Source organism: Oncorhynchus masou, chromosome 29, assembly GCF_036934945.1.
Source record: "Oncorhynchus masou masou isolate Uvic2021 chromosome 29, UVic_Omas_1.1, whole genome shotgun sequence".
Taxonomy (NCBI): domain Eukaryota; kingdom Metazoa; phylum Chordata; class Actinopteri; order Salmoniformes; family Salmonidae; genus Oncorhynchus; species Oncorhynchus masou.
In genome coordinates, this window is record NC_088240.1 from 39,741,175 (window position 1) to 39,763,850 (window position 22,676).

At 42.9% G+C, this 22,676-nt stretch overlaps 1 protein-coding gene across 1 annotated transcript in view; it reads left to right on the forward strand.

Moving 5' to 3' along the window:
* LOC135519601 (bromodomain adjacent to zinc finger domain protein 2B-like) overlaps window positions 1-22,676 on the forward strand; it is a 54,985-nt gene that overhangs the window by 877 nt on the left and 31,432 nt on the right. The window contains exon 2 of the mRNA XM_064944835.1: window positions 10,491-10,532. The gene's annotated coding sequence lies outside the window, so the exon portion shown is untranslated. The remainder of the gene's footprint in view (window positions 1-10,490; window positions 10,533-22,676) is intronic.

Genomic DNA, 22,676 nt, shown 5'->3' on the forward strand with positions numbered 1-22,676 from the left:
TGTAGCTAATGTTCGGGACAATATATTTGGAGGTGTTCGTGGAAATCCCATCCGTGTCAGCCAGTCCACTGCTTGGGTCCGAAGCTCCTTTCCTCTTATCTTTTTGTATGGCTTCGTATAAAGAAAAGCGACTGCAGCCCAGCAGAGTTTATTAAATGTATCCCTTTGTTTATTACAATGTGCACCATTTGTCTGCCCTCTAAACAACAAGCCACTCGCCATCTTGGGCAATTTAATCCACCCACTCTTTTTATTTCAAAGATCCAGAATGCTTATTAATTAGACACCAAAAGTGATCAAATGTTTCACGAGGACGATACATGACGTCAACTGAAGTTGTGATAACATTTAATTCTTTCTAACTTTCTAAATGACTGAGGCTATTGGTTTCATGTGTCTAATGATATTTTTTTTCATGACGAGAAGGTTTAAACAATGCAAAGGCACACTGGCCTAAAATGGCTTGTCATTTTGAAAGGTGACAGGTGGTGGGGTTGAGTGTTCTCAATGTTTGACTTACTGGACTGATTTTCATTTTCAATATTAAGGGAAGGAAAACGTATCAGTTAAAATTCAGGATCTTTAATGTGATGTGTGTGTGTAAAGGGTTGTTACTTTCAGAACTTATGCTTTCGCCATTTGATTGCATAGATTTCCTAGGCAGGCTAATGCTCTACAAATGTTTGAGCAGTCCAGACATCATATACAGCATATCGTTGTGTATGTCACGCCTAACATTTTGTCTTATTTATGCCACTGTCCGAAAATGAACCAGCACTAGGCTATACTGGTCTTTGGCTCTGCCAATCTGTGGTTCATTCAGGGAATTCTTTGAATGCTGCCTACCCCCAAAATTGTGTTCTTCTGAGAGCAGAGGCATTCTGCTCTAAGTGCTAATTGCCCCACCTCCCATTTCTTTGTTTGGATATTCACTGCATAGCTTAAATGTAAAGGAGCAAATGTTTAGCCAAATATCATGATGTGTGGTTTTTCTCTTATGGGAATGCCTTCCACTTCCCTATGATGCATCAACTTGACATCTGCATAATTTTGTTGAGATGCTAGAAGGTAATCAACGGTGGAAATCAATGATGGGTTAATACATATCATTGGTGGTTATTAATTGAACCCCCACCACACACACTCAAATGTATTTACGCACGCACGCGCAGTGCAGAGACGTGCAGACACTCAGTTTCAACTCTGGTTACAAATGCCTATTGAGGGATTCTTCATGAAAGCAAGATACACAAAATACCATGATTTGGGGGATTTCAACTAAATGTAATCTATAGAATAGTCCTTTGGAGGAAGGATTGTTGACATATATATTTGACATTTGTATCTAAAAGCATAAGTGAGCAATAATTCAAGTTGACATTTTGGCCTTACCCAGGTCTCCTTTAACACTCCAGAATGTTTCACCTGTAGATGCTACAAAGTGAACATTGGTGTCCTAGGAAGCTTTACCGCTTGCTCTGTGAGGAAAATAAAATATTCTGCTCGTTCCCTAAGAAAATGAAGAATAGGCGTAGGTGATGTATAACCTGAGAAAACAAGTGATAAGTACAACAAGCCGCAGTCCTTGTCATGCGTTTTTGAATGTTTTAGTATCACTTCAACTAGACTGCATTCAGAACATGATTGTTTGTTAGGACCATTGATTCCACATGTTACATCGGTTTTTCCTTTGACACTGCTCTGCTTTTTCCACTGGTTCTTACAGCGGAATTGATTGGCCTTTGTAAATAGTTAATTGATAGTCAATTAACTATTGCTCACAGTCTAAGTGAAACGGCAAACATTATTCCCCTTAAGGTCCATCATTTAAATGGCTCAAGCAGCCATTTCAGCCAAGGAAGCAAAATAAATCAGATTACAGCCTTGATGTGTTATTCATGCCTCCAGTAACTGCCAATGAATCAACCAATAACCAGATACAACGCTGGAAGGTCACTGAATTTGCCTCATATTTATTCCGAGCTCATGTTCTCGAAAACAGTCTCAGAACGAGGGAACAGTAATGCATCGCAACAAATCACCGGCTCCGGATGTGAGCTTTAGCATTAAGAAAAACAGCAGTGGAGCATTTGAATGTTTGGAATATCGTAGGGTCCTTCAAGGATGGAAAATCTCATCAGTAGCTCACGGTTGCTAAATTGCTTGAAACAGCACTTTTAAATGCTAAGTGCCCAATGGTGTGATTAATACAGTTTATTTTCAGCTCCATCATTATTTCCAGCTATTCATCCACTTGGGTACAGTCTAGCCTATTCCTTGCATGGAGTGTAATATGTAGCTTATTGTAAAAGTATACTATTATGCACAACACAAGTACATTCATGATTTAGCTTCAAAAGGTTAGTTAGTGTAACTGGTAGACTAATTTGCATATATGAGGTTTGTTTCTAACTTAGGCTAGGCTCAAGCAGACTAAACAGCACAATATAGCCTGTACCAGAATGTAAAACATTCAAAATTTGTTTAGGGTAGATGTCCTAATACTGATGACAACATTAAGTCAGCCTAATCTACCCAAAAAACAAAATGCAATCTGAATTTCCAAGATAAAACTGAAGATCTGTGTTCGAATACTCATACAAACATACTGTATACTACATACTTAATGAGTACATACTATCAGTTCATTTTAGTATACTGTAAACGAACGATATCATTTCAGTTGAACATACTAGAGCTTCGCCTGTCTACTGGAAGTTGATGCTGTTGCTATGCTTGCTTGTTAGCAAAACAAATGACTAGCTAAACATTTTACGATTTCAGGTGTGTTTGTAAATTCAATCTGCAGTGCCAGAGTGCGCTCTGGGCATTTGTAAATTCAGAGAGTTTCGCTCTTGGAGTGTTTAGAGCGCACACTAGACGCTCTGGCCGAGGAGCACGCCATGGTTGATCCAAGCGTTCAACGGCAGTCAAGTCCCCAAGCTAACTGGCTAACGTTGGCTAGCTACTTCCAGACACAAATGAGTGAACACCTCCACTCTGACCATTTTACTTGCCTTAGCAGAGCTGGTTAGGCTGTTTTCATGTTATCGAGCGTTTTGGTGACTGTAACTGTGCTGCTGGCAACAATTTTAGATTCTTTCTTTTACTGACGTTTACTGACACCGGCCATATTCAACGGTGTGCGAGAGTGCTCTGAAATCGGAGTAGATAGCCAGAATTAACAATGTCCATTTGAAACGCACAATAACTATACCACTTAGCTAAGAATTTAAATATTTATTTTTACCTTTTTATTTAACTAGGCAAGTCGGTTGAGGACATTCATATTTACAATGACGGCCTCGGAACAGTGGGTTGTTCTGGGGCAGCTCAAGGGTTCGATCTAGCAACCTTTTCAGTTCCTGTAGTCAATAAACGTTGGTTAGATAGCAGATAGTTAATATACTGCCTGGCACGTTTGATGTATTAGTATCCAACTTACGTTAGGTAACTAGCTAACATACCGGTACATACTGCTGTAATGCTACGCGGTTCGTAAAGATAGCGTAGTTAACAAATTGTCAGCTAACATAACGTGTAACTTATTTCAAAAGTAAATACTTTATTAAATTGCTCAACATTTTCTTAACATTTGTCATTAGTTTGTCAATTAATTTGTATCCGGTCTCATCGGAATTCGGCTGCATATTTTCCGCCATTTTCTTCAAATCTGAAAATGTTGTGAAGCCATGCCCATTTTCTGAAGAATTGCATTAGGGACCCGAAAAGTATGGAAATAGTGTCATGTACTTCGTTTTTGTTGAATTTAGTACGACATCCGGGAAAATTTTGGCATACTAACTATGACCAATAAGCATACTATATACTCCATTCACGTCACGGTTAGTATGAGTACGCGAACACAGCTAAGGTTTTAATTTTTTTCCAACTTGGTCTTCCAAACAGTCAAGATTAAAGAGTTTGTCACAAACGTGGGGAAATGTTTTATTTTTCTTACTGGGGTTAATATAGCAATCTCTAGCCGTATTAGGCTAAATGATGTTGTTGTGATTTAGTAGCTTCTCTCTGTGAATAGTCACCATTGCCATCTTGAGTGTGAGGCTATTAACAGGGCTGGGGGGCCCAGCCTCTTTTCTATCTTTTGGTAGGATGTGAAAGGGGCCCAAGTGTGTTTTGGCTCTCCTCAAAGGATGAACTAAACCCATCAGTAATTATGGCAGCCGTCCTGATGGAGGACTGGCAATTGTGCATTTTCACACCATTTCTTTCCCCTGTCCCTCCTGTTCGTACCCTTTTTCACAAGCTTGCACTCATTAATCAAAGACGCTGAACTCCTGCTGAGGGCTGAGAGGTTCATCAAATTGGCAGCCGGTTCACTGTAAAGAACAGCATGGCGAGGCTGTTAACACAGGCATAAATAAATCTAAGGTTGTCTTTGTATGCAAACCATGGAGGTTAATACTGTATAATTCAATGTCCTCTCTTTTTGTTTTCATAATAAAATAAAATAATTTAAGGCTTGACGTGAGTACTTTTGTAGGTCAGGGTTGACACATTCTGATTGGCTGATCCGGAGAAACATTAGGCAGGGTCGTTTATTAGGAATATGTCAGGGACTGGGAGATTGCACATTTTCCCTTCTGGTTTATTTTTCCACTCCTGGAGATGGTTGTCATGTCTTAGCTGAAGCAGGGATGCTCCAATGATTGAAGTTCCCTGCTGTGATAATGAGCTCCATGTTTGAAATGCCAATAGTTAGGCCCGTTTTGTTTGGCTGCTTACTGCTATTTGCATCCTTAGCTGAAATTGCATGTACTGTAGTACACATTTAAACTGCTGGTATTTTGGAGGCCAGAGAGGGCTCTGGGATTTGGTGAATAGAATGTAGAGTACGTAGGATAGAAAAGTATATGTACAGCAATAGTTGAATAGGATGGCCTGGATTAGAATACATATGAAATTAGTAAAACGGTATGTATTATTAAAGTGGCCAGTGTTCCATGTCTATGCACACAGGGCAGCAGCCTCTAAGGTGCAGGATTGAGGAACCGGGTGGTAGCCGACTAGTGACTATGTTCAGAGCAGGGTACTGACTGGAGGCATGCTAGTGATGGCTATTTAACAGACTGATGGCTTTGAGGTGGAAGCTGTTTTTCACTCTCGGTCCCAGCTTTGATGCACCTGTACTGGCCTCGTCATCTGGAAGATAGTGGGGTGAACAGGTCGTGGCTCGGATGGCTGAGGTCCTTGATGAGCTTTTTGGCCTCCCTGTGACATTGGGTGCTGTAGATGTCCTGGAGGGCAGGCAGTGTGCCCCCGGTGATGCATGGGCAGACCGCACCACCCTTTGGAGAGCCCTGCGGTTGCGGACGGTGCAGTTGTCATACCAGGCAGTGATACAGCTTGACAGGATGCTCTCAATGGTGCATTTGTAAAAGTTTGTGAGGGTCTTAGGGGCCAAGCTGAATTTCTTCAGCCTCCTGAGGTTGAAGAGTCGCTGTTCACCACACTGGCTGTTTGGGTGAACCATTTCAGATTGTCATTAATGTGTACGCCGATGAACTTGAAGCTTTTCATCTTCTCCGTTGCGGCCCTGTGGGTGGGGGCTTGCTCCCTCTGTCTCCTGAAGTCCACAATCAGCTCCTTCATTTTGTTGAGGGAGAGGTTATTTTTCTGGCACCATTCCGCCAGGGCTCTCACCACCTCCCTGTTGGCTGTCTCGTTGTTTGTATTCAGCCCTACCGCTGTTGTGTCATCTGCAAACTCAATGATTGAGTTGGAGGCGTTCATGGGTGAACAAGGAGTACAGGAGGGGTCTGAGCACGCACCCTTGTGGGGCCCCTGTGTTGGGGCCCCTGTGATGAGGATCAGTGTAGTGGAGGTGTTGTTTCCTACCTTCACCACCTGGGGGCAGCACGTCAGGAAATCCAGGACCCAGTTGCACTGGGTGGGTTTCAGACCCAGGGCCCCAAGCTTAATGATGAGCTTGGAGGGTACTATGGTGTTGAAGGCTGAGCTGTAGTCAATGAACAGCATTCTTAGATAGTTATTCCTCTTGTCCAGATGGGATAGGGCAGTGCGATGGCGATTTCATCATTCATGGATCTATTGGGGCGGTATGCAAACTGCAGTGGTTCTAGGGTGTCGGGTAAGGTCGAGGTGATATGATCCTTATCTAGCCTCTCAATGCTACGTATGTATTCATAATTCAGGACAGCTGGTTGAAGTATGAGTGAAGACTCACTGGCTGTTATAACCCATTCCACTCACACACTAAGATTGTGTTTCAGCAGTGCCCCGTTTTATTTATTGATCTTCATGCATTTAAAATCGGTCACTACTGCCACAAAGGCTTGCCATTATAGCTGTGCTAGCAGGTCTGCTGCAGCCACGGTTTTAAAGATAAGCTGTGCGGAAATCACTCCACCATTTCCTGGTTTCTAAAATTGCACATTTCAGTTTGTGACAAAACAAGCATGTATAGTCTAGAGAATCATTGTACCATCTAAACTGATGTGAAATATATTTTCTATATACCAAAATGTTGTGTTTTCATCTGTTTGAAGCTGGTGTGCAAAACTGAAATTAAAAGACTCAAAAATGAAACTTAAGAACGGGAAGAATAGAAATAGCCTACATAGAACAGATCTACTGCTTCTTAGACTTACTTTCAATGAGTGACAGATCTATATCTCACATTTCTATGTGTATTTAGTCAGGTCTCCCAAAAAGTTACATATTGCAGCTTTAAATATTACATTTATCGAACACTGCATGAAATTACAAGGAAAAGGGGAAAACAGTTGTGAATGTGGGTCAGTAGAAACCAACATTGGATACATTCTTCTTTGTTGATTCAAGCTCTGCTTAATATCTCCCAAGATGCAGGAGGGGGAAGGAGGGAAAAGGACCCTGCCACTCCACATGATTGTAGGAAAGACGAATGACATTTGTGCATTTAGAACGATGCTGCTCCATTCCCCTTTAGCCTCCATTACAACTCTTCCGGACACTTTTCCATGTTAACAATACTTGTTCAGTTTATTTAGTTAGTAGCCTAAACGGCTTTATTGGATCATGGCACCAACTGCAGGAACCTGTTTTAGCTGAATGGTTTAAAATGATCCCCAGTGTGTGGAAGGAGTGGATTATCAGGAATGATTTGTATGAGCATGGAGATGTCTCACGACATGTGGGCCTACCACACTACAGTAGGTGGGATTATTAGGCTATTCCTCATTTCTGCTAGTGCTGCATCATCAGGTGAAGACACAAGATTAAGTTGTCAGGAAAGGAAAGTGTTACAAGTTGTGACCAGGTATGGCGATAGACCTACATGTTTGCGGTTGGTAAATGACCTGAAGACGTTAAGACACTGTTAGTTTGACAGACAAAACGGTTTTCTGCTGAACTCCCTAATAAACGCTGAAACTCTGTAATCCATCACAGCTGTGTGGAGAGGATGGGAAAAGGAAACCTGGAACATAGCTGTTTTTTTTATTACTCATTACTGTTGTTGAGCTTTCTCTCAAGGTAAGTTTCATGCTATTGTCTCTTCTTTAAGTGATGCCACGGAAAGACGGCTAGCCGTAACATGAGAAGGTTCAGCCCAAGCAGTTCAAAAGGAACTACTGGGAAAATACCTTTTATTTGAGGCCGGGGAGTGACCTTTTACGCTCCCAGTGCTGGATGAAACATCAGAGAAAAGAGATAATATCCATCTCCCGCTCGCCCTCTGCTGTTGTTCAAACCACAAAATGGCACAGATGGAGTTGCAGGAAGAGCCTGTCTGTTGTGGGGAGGGCTAAATAGTGTATTAATTGCACTTTGCAGAGGTTGTTATTGATGTGTGAGTTGTGTGGAGATAGAAACGGCTCCTCCAGGCTATGGCAAATCCTCTGGGAGAGCTCCCCGGTGTAATCCAAATATTTAGAGCTAATTTAAACATACAGGCAGGCGCACCGGCATTTTTTTAGGAAGCAACTCATTTCTCTCTGCCCTACCATTTTCGGCGCTCAGGGATGCAACGGCACTCCCTCTTGTCAGAACATCTCAGCGTTCCTCAAGTGGATTTGAATCCTGTTGCTGTCCTGGGAACGCCACACAACCAAGGATCCAAAACGGTTATCATTTGGGTCTATTTCCTCTGATTCTGTCTCAAAAGATAATAAGATCTCATGTTCTTTCTCCGGTCATGTTTTAGAGACCAGAGCCAGCATGGCAGGGAAGGGTTTGTCCAGGTGACTCTGTGAAATTATTTTGTTTGTTGTTGCAGCATTTGGAAACCATTACAGCTGTACAGCCCTGCTTGTTTGATCATGCTACACAGTGTAATGAGTGGTTTAGATCTGTTGCTGGCTGGGCCGTAGAATCTGTGACCACTTGTTACTCTGTGATGAGGCGTTCTTTAGTCAGCCTATGCGGTTGTATGTAGGCTAAACCTTTTCCAGTGTGCCTCAGTGTTGGCCTGTAGGCTATTTTATATTGATTTTCTTAACCAACATTGAAACCGATCAAATTGTATTTGTCACCTGCGCCAAATACAACAGGTGTAGACCTTACCGTGAAATACTGAATTACAAGCCCTTAACCAACAATTCAATGCCATGTATGGGGGATTTTGGACAGCTTAGACCCAGGCCTTGATCCAATTCGTTAGCCTACATCTTCTTTCTCCGTAGACTATAGGACAACATGAGTTTAACATGTGCTTTCGCCAACGTTTTCTTCATCTGCTTTTAATCTCCATAAACCTCACCGTAGAGGGACAACATACGGGTTATCAACTATCATCTTCACTGAATTTACAGCTAGTCAAAACTTTATTACCAGGTTAGGCTATATGGTGTGTAACCTAAGATCCTGTTAAAGTACTGGTAGTTTTAGGTTATGCTAAACAGGAGGAGAAAATACTCTGTCTTCTATCAACACCGGGTGAATCAGGATGGATTTGTTACTAAGCTGTAGCAGGAGGAGGCGTGTCTTTCTAATTAGTGTGTAATTGATACCCATCCTTTGAGTGAATAAAGATGGAGACACTCCTTAGATACCAGTAATTGGCTTGAAGCCATTTTGAGCAAAGCATTTGCTAGGATAGGGAAATGGCATGGCCCGCAGCAGCAGTCGTAGCAAGATTACGATGACTGAGAGCAAATGGCCTCCTGAGCTGAAATGGCACAAGTGTAGTTTTTAACAGCATCCTGTTTGCCTCGCTCAGTAAACAGTGTTCACTGAGAACAGTTCCTAGAGAGGATTGTCCAAAAAGCAAGTTAGGCCTAATCAAGTGCAGCAGGAGAATGACTTGTTTGAGTTTATATGTTACAGGCTGGTGTTCAGATAAATCATAGGTAGGCCAGGCCTAGGAATCTGTGCCCATACTCGCTTGCTTCATCTGTAGCCTGTCTTGAGTTTTAGACTCCACTCCTGGAGTGCTGAACAAATATAATAGAAACCCTTTATGTTCATCTCCTCTATGACAAAAACAAAATGAGTAGTCTGATTTATAAAGACCTCATTCAGTACATTGTTCATTTTATAGACTGTCTTTTTTAATGATGATCGTTGTCATAACGTTGACGTGATCACTTACATTGACGTTGGATCTATTGCTGACAGTCAATTGTTTGTGCTGCTATAATAGTCTGTTGTATGAACACTAGTCATGTCTGTTTCCCTTGGCTCCGTTGTGAAGCCGTAGTCGTCCTGTAGACAGATTGCGTGGTGGACTAGGGGAATTTTGAGTGATGCGTCGAGGCTGTAAATCATGTGTGCTTAAGTCTGCTGCTGACACCGGGTGTTAAACTGCCGCAGCCCTCGTTTCCTTCACATTCCAATTGAAACGAACCCAGATGGAAATGTGTAATGAAATACAAGAAATTTGCTGTCTTGCCAAAAATGTTTGGGAGTGCTTCTGCAAGTGCTGTTGTTTCTGGTGATCCAAATCTCCCAGGATGATATGCGTGTTGGTGGAGGGGAGAGAAGGGGTGCGCGATTTGTGGATGAGCTGAGATCTGCCTTACGGTATCGAGCTCCACACCACTGTGACACGACTCCTCCAGGAACGTGAGAGGAGAGACACCACCAGCATGTCACACGCTTTCTCTCAATCCACTGCACTGGCTGACAAACAGCTGCTGCTTGAGACAGACACTCATTTGAGTACAAATAGGAGGATCTGTCTAGATGTGAAATATTGTAGACTACTTAGTCATCGATTTGACTCAAACTAGTTAGACTAGCAGTTTTGGGTTAGATATGGCTACGTTCCAATTGTAGCTGATTTTTGTTGTCATATTTGAAATACACCAGCCTTTTGTTTTGTTTGATCGGTCCATAATGCAAAGCTGCTGCAGCAGGGCTTTGATTCCCTGTCGATGTTAGAATGGATAAGGTATTCCCCCCTCAAGGCCTAAACCCATTCGAATTAGTATTTTTATTTTCATATTGCTTTCAGGCAGGAATTATGGAGAATGAATAAATCAATAAAATAAAGCAATTAGGCCGACTGTTGTCTTCTTCTGTTTCAGCTTGCAGAGCCGTGATGTCACAGAATTGAGGATCCTTCAGCAGTAAGTGTTTGGTCACACTGACTGCATTCTAATCGCCCATCGCAGCTGTAAACAATTTTGTCCCCACTGTTTGTGTTTGAAGTCCCTGTTTGTTTTTTTTGTTTTATTTTTGTGCCCGAAAATCTGTTTATTTTGTCAAATTGGACTTTGAAAGTCACGAAAGGATAGGCTACTGGACTAAGCACAACTCTTCAGTTCAAAGCATTATTTAGGTATAGGATTAGAGCATTTTCCAATTAGGCCTAGATTTAACAAGGCCCTCTTTAATGGAATTAGTTTGTGCTACAGTACACTTTGCTCTGTTTGCGAATTTCTAATTAGTTTGCCCGTCTTGCATGGAATTAGCATGTCAGAGTTTCAAAACATACTAATCTGTATGAAAAGAAGCATTCTATTACTTTTGGCTATTTCCAAATAAATGACTGTCAACCAAATTGGGGTAATTGGTGGAGTTTGAGCTGTCCTTTGCCTTTGTTTTGAATTTGAAAGTGAGCCACTTTACATAAAAAAGCTTTGAATAGTGGCTGCATGGCTGCCTCTGTAAATAGTAGTGTAGTGTTGCACCCAAGACAATGTCAGGAGGGCTCTCAAAGCTTCAGCTCCACTCCTATCAGACAGCCTGACTTACGACTGCAACAATCACTACCACACGGTGTGAGGAGCCCCAGAGTTATTTTCGGTGCAATGTAGAACACGTGTTTACAACACACAAGCCTCAGAGAAATGCCCCAAAGTCCCTCGATTCAGGAATTGCACAAACCTCCAGCGTTTACTGTAAATACTTCAGTATTTCAGTCGTTGGTTTCTGTACTGGTTTTTCAACCGTTGCATACGTGTGAGAGAGATCAGGTATTTTCAGGTGTCTAGTGTATGTCACTAATAGCAAGACAGTGTTATTGCTGGACTTTCCCTTTCCTCTTGGCTGCGTGTCGGTCCTCTCAAGGCTGCTATATCCGAGGCTTGACGGTCTAACAAACTTTCACTGTTCCATTCTTCAACAGTAAAACGTCCAACCAAAACAGTGTGTCACATAATTGTTTTCTCCCTCCGGCAGCATTTGAAATGTGTATTGTTGAAAGTAAGAGGGCAATGCGAAGTAACCATCGGCAACATGTTATTTTCTACTGAAGTCGATGTGCTAAACCGAGGGCAGGGACGTTCTTCGGCTAACTTTGTGATCCTGAGGAAAACCCTAATAGTATCTTTGTGTGACCCTGCCAGGAGACGGGTCATCCACAGCGTTCCAGAAAGAGTTGGGATTCCTCTCCTCAATCCCCATTCCATCATCCCAGATCCTGCCCAGGTTGTGTGTTATGGGAACCTTCCAGAATGTCCTATGGTAGCCATCAGTAACCTTGAGTTTACCTAGAAGCCTGCCTGACTCTCCTCCTGCTCTTATTGCTGAAAAGGTTGAGGAGACCGGATGGGAGGGAAGGGGTTCGGAGAGCCCTATTGACTGGTGTGTTTTACTGAGATGCCCGGCCCCCGGTGGGGGGGGGGGTTTGAGTGTGCTGAAACACCAGTGATATTTTTCCATTTCTCCTTTTTAATTTTTTTAATTAATGTCCTCCCTGTTAACGGTGTGGCTTCAGAGTGTATTTTGCGACGAGCCTGAATGGCTAACAGGTTGCTGTGTCTGTGTTATATATGGGGTAGTAAATACTCGAGCCTCCCCATCTGCTCTTCCTCCTCCCTGCTCTTGGCCAGGGGTGGGGAGGGAAGGACGAGGAGAGAGAGCTGGTGATGAAAGAACTCTTTTTTTTCAAAGTTGATTCCTAAATCTACACAGGATATGTGTATCAGTATACTACAACTAGTGATGGGGGGGATCGATACAGTTAGGATATATCGTAAACGATATTTGGATTTCTACCATTTTGACAATATCGCAATATTATTTTTTAATTAGTTGTCTGTACCGGCACCAAAACTCCAGTACTTGTCCTTCATAGCTTGTTCTCCATCTTCTTTTTAAATAGGGAGCACATTTATTTCCATGACTGATCAAAACTCATTTTCTCATGGCCCTCTCTTGACCCTCTCCAGCAGACATACACTGAGTATACCAAACATTAGGAATACCCTCCTAATAATGAGTTGCACCCTGCCCATTTGCCCTCAGAACAGCCTCAATTCATTGGGGCATGGACTCTACAAGGTGTCGGAGGCGTTCCCACAGGGATACTGGCCAATGTTGACGCCGATGCTTCTCGCAGTTGTCAAGTTGGCTGGATGTCCATTGGGTGGTGGATCATTCTTGATACACACAAGAAACTGTTGAGCGTGGAAAACCCCAGCAGTGTCGCAGTTCTTGACACAAACCGGCGCGCCTGGCACCTACTAACATACCCTGTTCAAAGGCACTTAAATCTTTTTCTTGCCCATTCACCCTCTGAATGGCACACATACACTATAAATGTCTCAATTGTCTCGAGGCTTAAAAATCCTTCTTTAACCTATCTCCTCCCCTTCATCTACACTGATTGAGATGGATTTAACAGGTGACATCAATATGGGATCATAGCTTTCACCTGGATGCACCTGGTCAGTCTATGTCATGGAAAGTCCATGTTCTTAGTGTTTTGTACACTCAGTGTATGGTGAGCAATATGTTTGGAACATCGAATCGCAGTAAAACCACATTATATGAATCGCAATGCATACAGAATTGTGAGAGTCTCAATACATGCATTGCTTTCAGAAAGTATTCACATCCCCTGGACTTTTTCCAGCCTGAATTTAAAATAGATTAAATGGAGATTTTTTTTGTCACTGGCCTACACACAATACCCTATATAGCAGACATTGAATGTTCCTGAATGGCCTAGTTAGTTGTGACATATCATCTTGAAAATCCTAGACAAGACGTGAATTGCTGTCGAGCAATGATCAATAACCAACTTAACAAAGCTTGAAGAATTTCTAAAAGTGTGCAAATATTGTACAATCCAGTTGTGCAAAGCTCGTAGAGACTTACCCAGAAAGACTCACTGCTGTAATCGCTGCCAAAGATAATTATTGACTTAAGGGTGTGAATATGTATGTAAATTAGATTTCTTTATTTCATTTTCAATACATTTGCAAACATTTCTAAAAGCATGTTTTCACTTTGTCATGATGGGGTAGTGTGTGTGTGTGTGTAGATGGGTGACAACAGAAACTTTTGATCAATATTGAATTCAGGCTGTAACACAACTAAATGTGGAATAAGTCACAGGGTATGAATGTCAATCACATGTATTTATAAAGCCCTTTTTACATCAGCAGATGTCACAAAGTGCTTATAAAGAAACCCAGCCTAAAACCCCAAACGGCAAGCAATGCAGATTTAGAAGCAGACTACTTTCTGAATGCACTGTATCGTGATAATATCCTATCTTGAGGTCCTTGGCCATTCCCAGCCCTAACTACAACATCAGTTACTATTAGCCTACGTAGATTGCAAGACTTCCTGTGAATAACAGACCAGAGCTGTTGTGAGGAACGGTAGTCAAGGTGGGTTGTTTTCCAAGGAGTCAGTAATGCTTAAGAAGAGTTACTCCACCTCATTCGATTGGGACTGCAAGGTGTTTTAATGACTGGGGATGTGTCCCAAATGGCACCCTATTCCCTGTATAGTCCACTACTTTTGACCAGAACCCCTTTGGCCCTTGTCAAAAGTACTGCACTACAATGGGTAGAGGGTGCTATTCGGGACACAGCCAGATAGTCAATCCCCGGCGAGCCCAGGGAGAGTAGAACAAACCCCAAAGGTCACAAGCAGTGGGCGGCTGGGCCGCGAGATGCGAGGACTTCACAATGAATTGCATCAGCCCAGGCAGTCGCCCTGGCTGAATCTCCTCTACTACAAACTGTTCTATTATATTGCTGGGTTTTCCAACCAAACTTTGTCCCCTGTGTTTGGTTTTAGTGCTGGTTGCTCACATGTCAGTTGGGCTATGCACTGTGTTGCCTCAGGAGGCTGAAGAAATTTGGCTTCTCACAGGAAAGCCAGTAAGATCAAGGACCTCAGCCACACGAGCCTCGGTCTGTTCACCCCGCTACCACCTAGAAGCCGGAGACAGTACAGGTGAATCAAAGCTGGGACCGAGAGCCTGAGAAACAGCTTCCATCTCCAGGCCATCAGAATGTTAAATAGTCACCACTAGCCTTAGTCACTGTTTTAGCCAGCTACCACCTGTTACTCTACCCTGCACCTTAGAGACTGCTTCCCAATGTACATAGTCATTGAACAATGGTCACTTTAATGTTTTACTAAGGATGTACGATATAGCAGAATCGGATGTTTTTAGTTAAAAATGCCAACATCGGTGTCGGCCCGATGTCTGTCTAGTTTAACACCGATGTGCATACCTATATTTGTATTTAACCTTTATTTAACTAGGCAAGTCAGCTTGGAACAAATTCTTATTTACAATGACGGCCTACACCAGCCAAACCGATACGACGCTGGGCCAATTGTGCGCCGCCCTAATGGGACTCCCAACCGGTTGTGATACAGTCTGGTTTCAAACCAGGGTCTGTAGTGAAACTTCTAGCACTGAGATTCTGTGCCTTAGACTGCTGCGCCATTCTGGAGCCCAGGTATATCGTAAGTAGATGACGTAATGACTCCACGAAAAATACAGCGTTACACAGAACAAAAGCAGAAAAATACTATGCGCACCCTTCCAATAATGAAATAAGTTCAAGTTGTGCTGTCATTTGAAAGAGTAAGAACATTTTAGATATACAACTTAATTCATTGCCCTTGACAGTCAACCATTCTGTTGTGGACGATGTTGGCTTTCGCCGACTAGTAGAGCACCTCGAGCCCCGGTACACACTACCAAGTCGGTTCTATTTTTCAGATGTTGCCCTACCGGAGTTGCACAGTATTGTTGAAATGCACATCTATGAGCTACTTGCTATGGGCGTCACTGCTATTAGCTTCACGACTGACATTTGGACCAGCGATGCCAACCCCATGAGCATGCTGAGTCTGACAGCACAGTGGGTCGACGAGGATTTCGTGCAGAGGAAAGCCATATTGCATGCTCAAGAATGTGCTGGTTCTTATACCGCTGCTGCCATTTCCAATGGCATTTGAGAACATGTTTGAAACTTGGAAACATGAACACACTCCTAGCTCCAACTGACTGGAGAAATTAGATAATCAACTGTGTCTGCAGCAGACATGATACCCTCTGTCATGGCATTGAAACGCCTGCTCAACAAAACTGCCCACACAGACCGTGGGGTTAACTTGCGAAAGTACTTGAGGCTGTGAACAAGCGAGGCTGTGAACAAGCGATTCAGTGGCATTCTTTCTGAGCCTCTTTACTGTGTCGCCACCATGCTCGATGCTAGGTACAAGGACTGCTACTTCAATGTAGACAAGAAACAGGGTTTACATGAAATGTTAGACACAGCTGGACAAGATGTAAACGGACACAGTGACAGTGTGCACCGAGGAAGTGAGGCCATGGAGCTGAAACTGCTTGACACATCATGAAATTCTGGTTGACACTGAACAAATGAACAACAAAACAGCACAGCAAGTAAGTGAAAGAAATGGGTTTTGATTATGTTTTACTGGTAATGGGGACATACGCAAATGCCAACAAAATAACTTTTTGGTGTGTTTCAACTATTTAACTGTACTAGAATGTTTAAAAGGCCTCAACATTTTTAATATCGGGTGTCATTTTTATTGCAAAATGTTTTTATTGGGTATCGACAAAATGGAATATCTGTGCATCCCTAATGCTTACATACTGTACATACTAGGTGAATCCAGGTGAAAGCTATGATCCCTTATTGATGTCACTTGAAATCCACTTCAATCAATGTAGATGTAGGAGAGGAGATCGGTTAAAGAATGATTTTTAAGCCTTGACATGGTTAGTGTATTTGTGCCATTCAGAGGGTGAATGGGCAAGACAAAAGATTTAATTGCCTTTGGACGGGCTATGGTGCCAGGGTAGGTGCCAGGCAAACTGGTTTGGGTGTGTCAAGAACTGCAACGCTGCTGGGGTTTTCATGCTCGACAGTTTTCCGTGTGTATCAAGAATGGCCCAGTCAAACGTTTGGACATAATTACTCATTCAACGGTTTTTCTTATTTTTTTAAACTATTTTCTACATTGTAGAATACTAGTGAAGACATCAAAACTACGAAATAACACATGGAATCATTTAGTAACCAAAAAAGTGTTAAACAAATAAAAATATAGATTCTTTTCAGCCGCCCTTTGCCTTGACAGCTTTGCACACTTGGCATTTTCTGAACCAGATTCACCTGGAATGCTTTTTCAATAGTCCTGAAGGAGTTCCTGCATATGCTGAGCAGTTGTTGGCTGGTTTTCCTTCACTCTGTGGTCCAACTCATCCCAAACCATCTTAATTGGTTTGAGGTTGGTTGATTGTGGAGGCCAGGTCATGTGATGCAGCACTCCATCACTCTCTTACTTGGTCAAATAGCCCTTACACAGCCTGGAGGTGTGTTGGGGTCATTGTCCTGTTGAAAAACAAGTGATAGTCCCACTAAGTGCAAACCAGATGGGATGGCGTATCGCTGCAGAATGCTGTGATAGCCATGCTGATTTAGTGTGCCTTGAATTCTAAGTGAATCAATGACAGTGTTACCAGCAAAGCACCATCACACCACCTCCGTGCTTCACGGTGGGAACCACACATGCGGAGATCATCCATTAACCTACTCCGCATCTTCCAAAAACACAGCGGATGGAACCTTAAATCTCCAATTTGGACTCATCAGACCAAAGGCCAGATTTCCAGCCGTCTAATGTCCATTGCTTGTATTTCTTGGACCAACCAAGTCTCTTCTTCGTAGTGGTTTCTTTGCAGCAATTCGACCATGATGGCCTGGTTCACACAGTCTCCACTGAACAGTTGATGTGTATGTTACTTGAACTCTGAAGCATTTATTTGCAATATATGCCATTTCTGTGGCTGGGAACTCTAACAAACCTATCCTCTGCAGCAGAGGTAACTCTGGGTCTTCCTTTCCTGTGGCGGTCCTCATGAGAGCCAGTTTCATCATAGGGCTTGATGGTTTTTGTGCTTGCAGTTGAAATGTTCCGTATTGACTGACCTTCATGTCTTAAAGTAATAATGGGCTTGGTCTTTTACCAAATAGGGCTATCTTCTGTATACGACCCCTACCATGTCACAACACCACTGATTGGCTCAAACGCATTAAGAAGGAAAGAAATTCCACAAATGTAATTTTAACAAGGCACACCTGTTAATTGAAATGCATTCCAGGTGACTACTGTACCTCATGAAGCTGTCATCAAGGCAAAGGGTGGCTACTTTGAAATATATTTGTTTTAACACTTTTGTTTTTGGTTACTACATGATTCCATATGTGTTATTTCATAGTTTTGTTGTCTTCACTATTATTCTACAATGTCGAAAATAGTCAAAATAAAGATAAATCCTTGAATGAGTAGGTGTGTCCAGACTGTGTTTATTTATTTATTCTGGTCTCTTACATTGCTCGTTCTAATATTTGTTAATTTATGTTTTTTCTGGATAGTGTGTTAGTTTAAATATTTTTATTGCTAGATATTACTGCACTGTTGGAGCTAACACACTATCATTATGCTGCACCTGCGACTATGTCTGCAAATCTGTGTACGCTACCAATTTTTATGCTAACATTTAGTGTAGGCGATTCATTCAGTTAAGCCCTAATACAGTCTGCGAGATATCTTGCTACACTTGAGCTTGTTCAGCGTCACACCGCTCTCTCTGAAAGGCGACCGTCTGGGAGACACATCAGTGGGGCTTTACACTTGTGAATTATGCAGCATACTGGTAACCTCATCCGACACCGAAGGTCTCTGTTTGATGCTACTTTGTAACGTGCTAATTGTCAACAACTATGCTGTGGTCAGCAGCTTTACTGATGTACTGTGGAGACCGAGAAGTCAGACTTTTGTCACTTCTCATCTGCTTAACCTCTCTGGATTCTTGTGTCTTTGCTCTATACATTCCCTGAATTAATTCATCCTCAGATCTTCGGTGGAGACGTTAGATATCGCTTGTCATTGGAAGGGTGTAAACCACTCATTCCGTCTCCCGTGTGGTGCATGCATGCCTGCCTTGCTGCTAATGTGTGCACAAACGGAGCCAAATATTTATGCCTCTTCGGAAAGGCAAATATAGCAGGAAATAATGTACCGTAATGAAGCGCACTGCCATGATTCAGTTGCGCTGTTGCACTACCATGATTGTTGAGCTTCAATTTGCTGAGCGATTGTAGGTCATCCGCAGTGAGCCGTGTATCTGCATATGGAGAGGGGGGAGAGATTGTCGGGGCTAGGTGGTTGGGTGTGTTTTAAAAGTAGGCAGGCTGAGGACTGCAGGGGGGGGCAAGGGTGGAGATGCAAGGGAGGCCGAGGCAGGGGATTTGTGTGTCTCTGCTGGCTGAGACAGCTGGGGTCAGGATGGCTGTGCTCCCCGGGGATCTGGCTGGAGGGAGGTGGTCACACAGGTCTTGCTTTAAGTGCTGTCTCCTAAACTGATAGGATAGATCCCACTGACCCCCCCCCCCTCTTTTTCTCTCTGGTGTTACATACTAAACTCAGTAGCCCCCCTGGCGAAGGTATCACCGACTTGAAACAAAGCCAGTTGAAGAATTTTAGTTTCAGTTGTGCTTAGTACAAGGCCTAGTGTGACCTTTCTCTCAAGACCATGAGAAACAGCCCCATTTGAAGCAACCACACATCAGGGAATTTCCATATCTCATTCCGGCTGTGATTGGATTTGTGCGTTGTTCCTCTATTTTAAAGGCAGTGGGAATAAGGTATAACTGTGAACGTGAGGGGAAGTAATTACAGAATCGGTATTTGAAGCTGAGGGTTGAGCTCCGACCATCTGCGCCCACCACAGACGCTAATTTGTTGTCAATAAACTTGAACTAATCCCGGCGCTTCCCCTCAGGGTCGAGAGGTCAGGAAAGATAGGGTCTTGGGACAGCACTGGCATAGTCGACACAAGGGAGTTTTTCTAATAGGAGAGGAGGCTGTCCCATAAGTGTGTCTCTGTGGTTTGGTGTGCAGATGGCGAAGGGGAAAATTGAATTCTCTTTAGTATCATTGGGATGTTAGGACCAGCTGCCTGTCTTTCTCTTAATGCTGGCATTGAGACTTCGGCAGAGGCCAGGGGATTTTTCCACCCTCTCACTCTGACTCCCATCGCCTCTGAGGGCTGGCAAAATGCACACCACACACTGCACGGCAAAATGAAAATCCTTTCAGACCGTGTTCCCTGAAATCACTGTGATTTGCAGGTAAAGCATCCCACTCTCATTACTTTGGCATGATTTTAAATCCTTCCCACTTCGCCAATCACCGCTTATTACCATTTGAGTGTGAATTATAATGGGTTGGAAATCTCTCACAGATCTGAAAAGACTTAAATAATATTGATGCTAATAAAATGCTGTCCTTCCAGGAACTGCATAAATGCCACTTAGCTGTATGAGTGCTGTGCTCTGTGGTGGGCTGGGCTGGCAGCCTGCAGTGCACTGCCGCCTGCAGGGAGGAGATCTGTACCGTCAGCGCATCAGACGCACGTAGAGGTGATACCAAGGTGAACGCTAGACTTGCAGAATGGTTGGGAATCATTGGTATTCTGAATCGGAGGCTGCGAATGGCTCGGTGGCAGATGGAGTCTTTGTCAGAGAAGAGGAATGGCAGCTCGGGAGCAATGGGGCTCTTTTTTCCCCCTATCAGCTCTCTCGGTTGGCTGGCGGGGGCTGACCTTCCACCACTCACCGGGATCTCTTTCTCCCACTTTGATCAATTATCCCCCTCCCTTTGTTTACAAGGAATGTGCAAAAATGATTCAAATGACAATTTAAGGGAAAGATCTGTATGCGAAGTCAGGGAACTAGCATTGGCTTGTGCTGTGTAGGGCTTAGGCAAAACATTTGTTTTAAAGAACTGCCTTTTTTCATCATTCCTAAGAGGGACCCTGTACTTAATGAATATTACTGTTAGGCTACCTGCTGTTTTGTCTAAAATGTAGGCTATTTTCGTCAGGTATTCGCAACCAACGTAGATAGTCAAATGCTAGATACAGCAAACTGCGACACAGAGATTTAGCCTAAGTGCTTTGGTTCTCTCACTCCCATTGGTCCTGTACTTGATTAAATACACTGTGCGTGTGAATGCAAGTGTTTTATACGGACATCAAATGTAAACACAGGTATCTTTTTCTGGCTGAATATAGGAGAAACACTGTAAATAGGTTCCCTGCATTTGTTTTGTTTAACAATTATGATCATTGATTTGAGAGAACCTGATCTTTAAACAAGATTTGCATTGGATTAGCCTACTTCTAATGACTTAAACACTCTGCTATAAATGACGTAAATTGCATAAGTAAGCCTATACTCTTGGCACAAACAGAGGTTTAGCAGATTGGCAATTACACTTCATTTATGATATTTGGAGTCGTGAAATGGCTCAGGATTTTCTTGTTCAAATAACATTTTAAAATACATTGTTTGCGAAAACAACCTTTTTTAATACGGTCAGAAAATGCAAGCTTTCAGAGACCCCGTCAGAGATTATTTGTACATGTCCAGAATAAAATCGTCATGAAATGCAATCATCATTTTTGGCTGTGAGCAAATTCAAGATAAGAGAAAAACATTGAAAGGTCAGGGAGAGAAATGAGGAAAAAGAACAAACGATGCAAAAAAAAAAAGCGTGTGACACTGAGACCCCGGTTTAATATGTATGTATTTCAGCTTGATGGTTGATTTCATTAGCAGCTCTCATTGTTATGCATCAACTGTTCTCCTGCAGCAAAATGAATATTGTATTCACTTGGCCTGAATATTCTGGAGGAAATGTTTAGCTTTAGATGGCATCCTTCAGGAAAAAAGAAAGGGAAAAAAAGCGTTGCGTTGCTTCCCTTCCCTGCCTGCCTGCCCTCACGGTCACAATTAATACGATTCGAGTGCCTGTCATTCACTCCAGATGTCGGCTAATTTGCCAAGTGGTGTTAAGTTGCTCTCGCTAATTTGGCCTCGTTTTCCCAGGCAAGTGTATGCTGGTTTTCGTATAGTCCACCAAATATGTGTTTTGTTGTACAAACGAATGGTTGACAGATGCTGTCATTGTAGTTGGTTTTCTAGTCTGTTAGACATGGTTCTCCTGAAGCAGCATGCTTGAATAAGACTGAAGAGGATCCTATTGTCGGATTATAGCCAAAAATGTGCAGTCAGAAACTAGAAACAATATTTGTCCGATTTTTCAAATTTTAACAGTATAAAGGGTATAGTACAATACACGTGTTAACTTACACTGAGTGTACAAAACATTAAGAACACCTACCTAATATTGAGTAGCACCCCCCTTTGCCTGCAGAACAGCCTCATTTTTGTTGTGGCATTGAATCTACAAGGTGTCAAGCGATCTACAGGGACTCAAATGCTTCCCACAGTTGTGTCATGTTGGCTGGATGTCCTTTGGGTGGTGGACCATTCTTGATACACACGGGAAATTGTTGAGTGTGGGTCAAACCCAGCAGCGCTGCAGTTCTTGACACACTCAAACCGGTGTGCCTGGCACTTACTACCATACGCCGCTCAAAGGCACTTAAATTTTTTGTCTTGCCCATTCACCCTCTAAATGGCACACATACACAATCCATCTCTCAATTGTCTGTATGACCTGTCTCCTCTCCTTCATCTGCACTGTTTTGAGTGAAGTGGATTTAACAGGTGACATCAATAAGGCATCAGAGCTTTCATCTGGATTCATTGACTACAGCTCAGCGTTCAACACCATAGTTCCCTCAAAGCTCGTCACTAAGCTAAGGATCCTGGGACTAAACACCTCCCTCTGCAACTGGATCCTGGACTTCATGACGGGCGATCCCCAGGTGGTGAGGGTAGGTAGCAAAACATCTGCAACGCTGATCCTCAACACTGGAGGCCCCTCAGGGGTGTGTGCTCAGTCCCCTCCTGTACTCTCTGTTCACCCATGACTGCGTGGCCAGGTACAACTCCAACACCATCATTAAGTTTGCAGACAACACAACAGTGGTAGGCCTGATCACCGACGACGAATAGACAGCCTATAGGGAGGAGGTCAGAGACCTGGCCGGGTGGTGCCAGAAT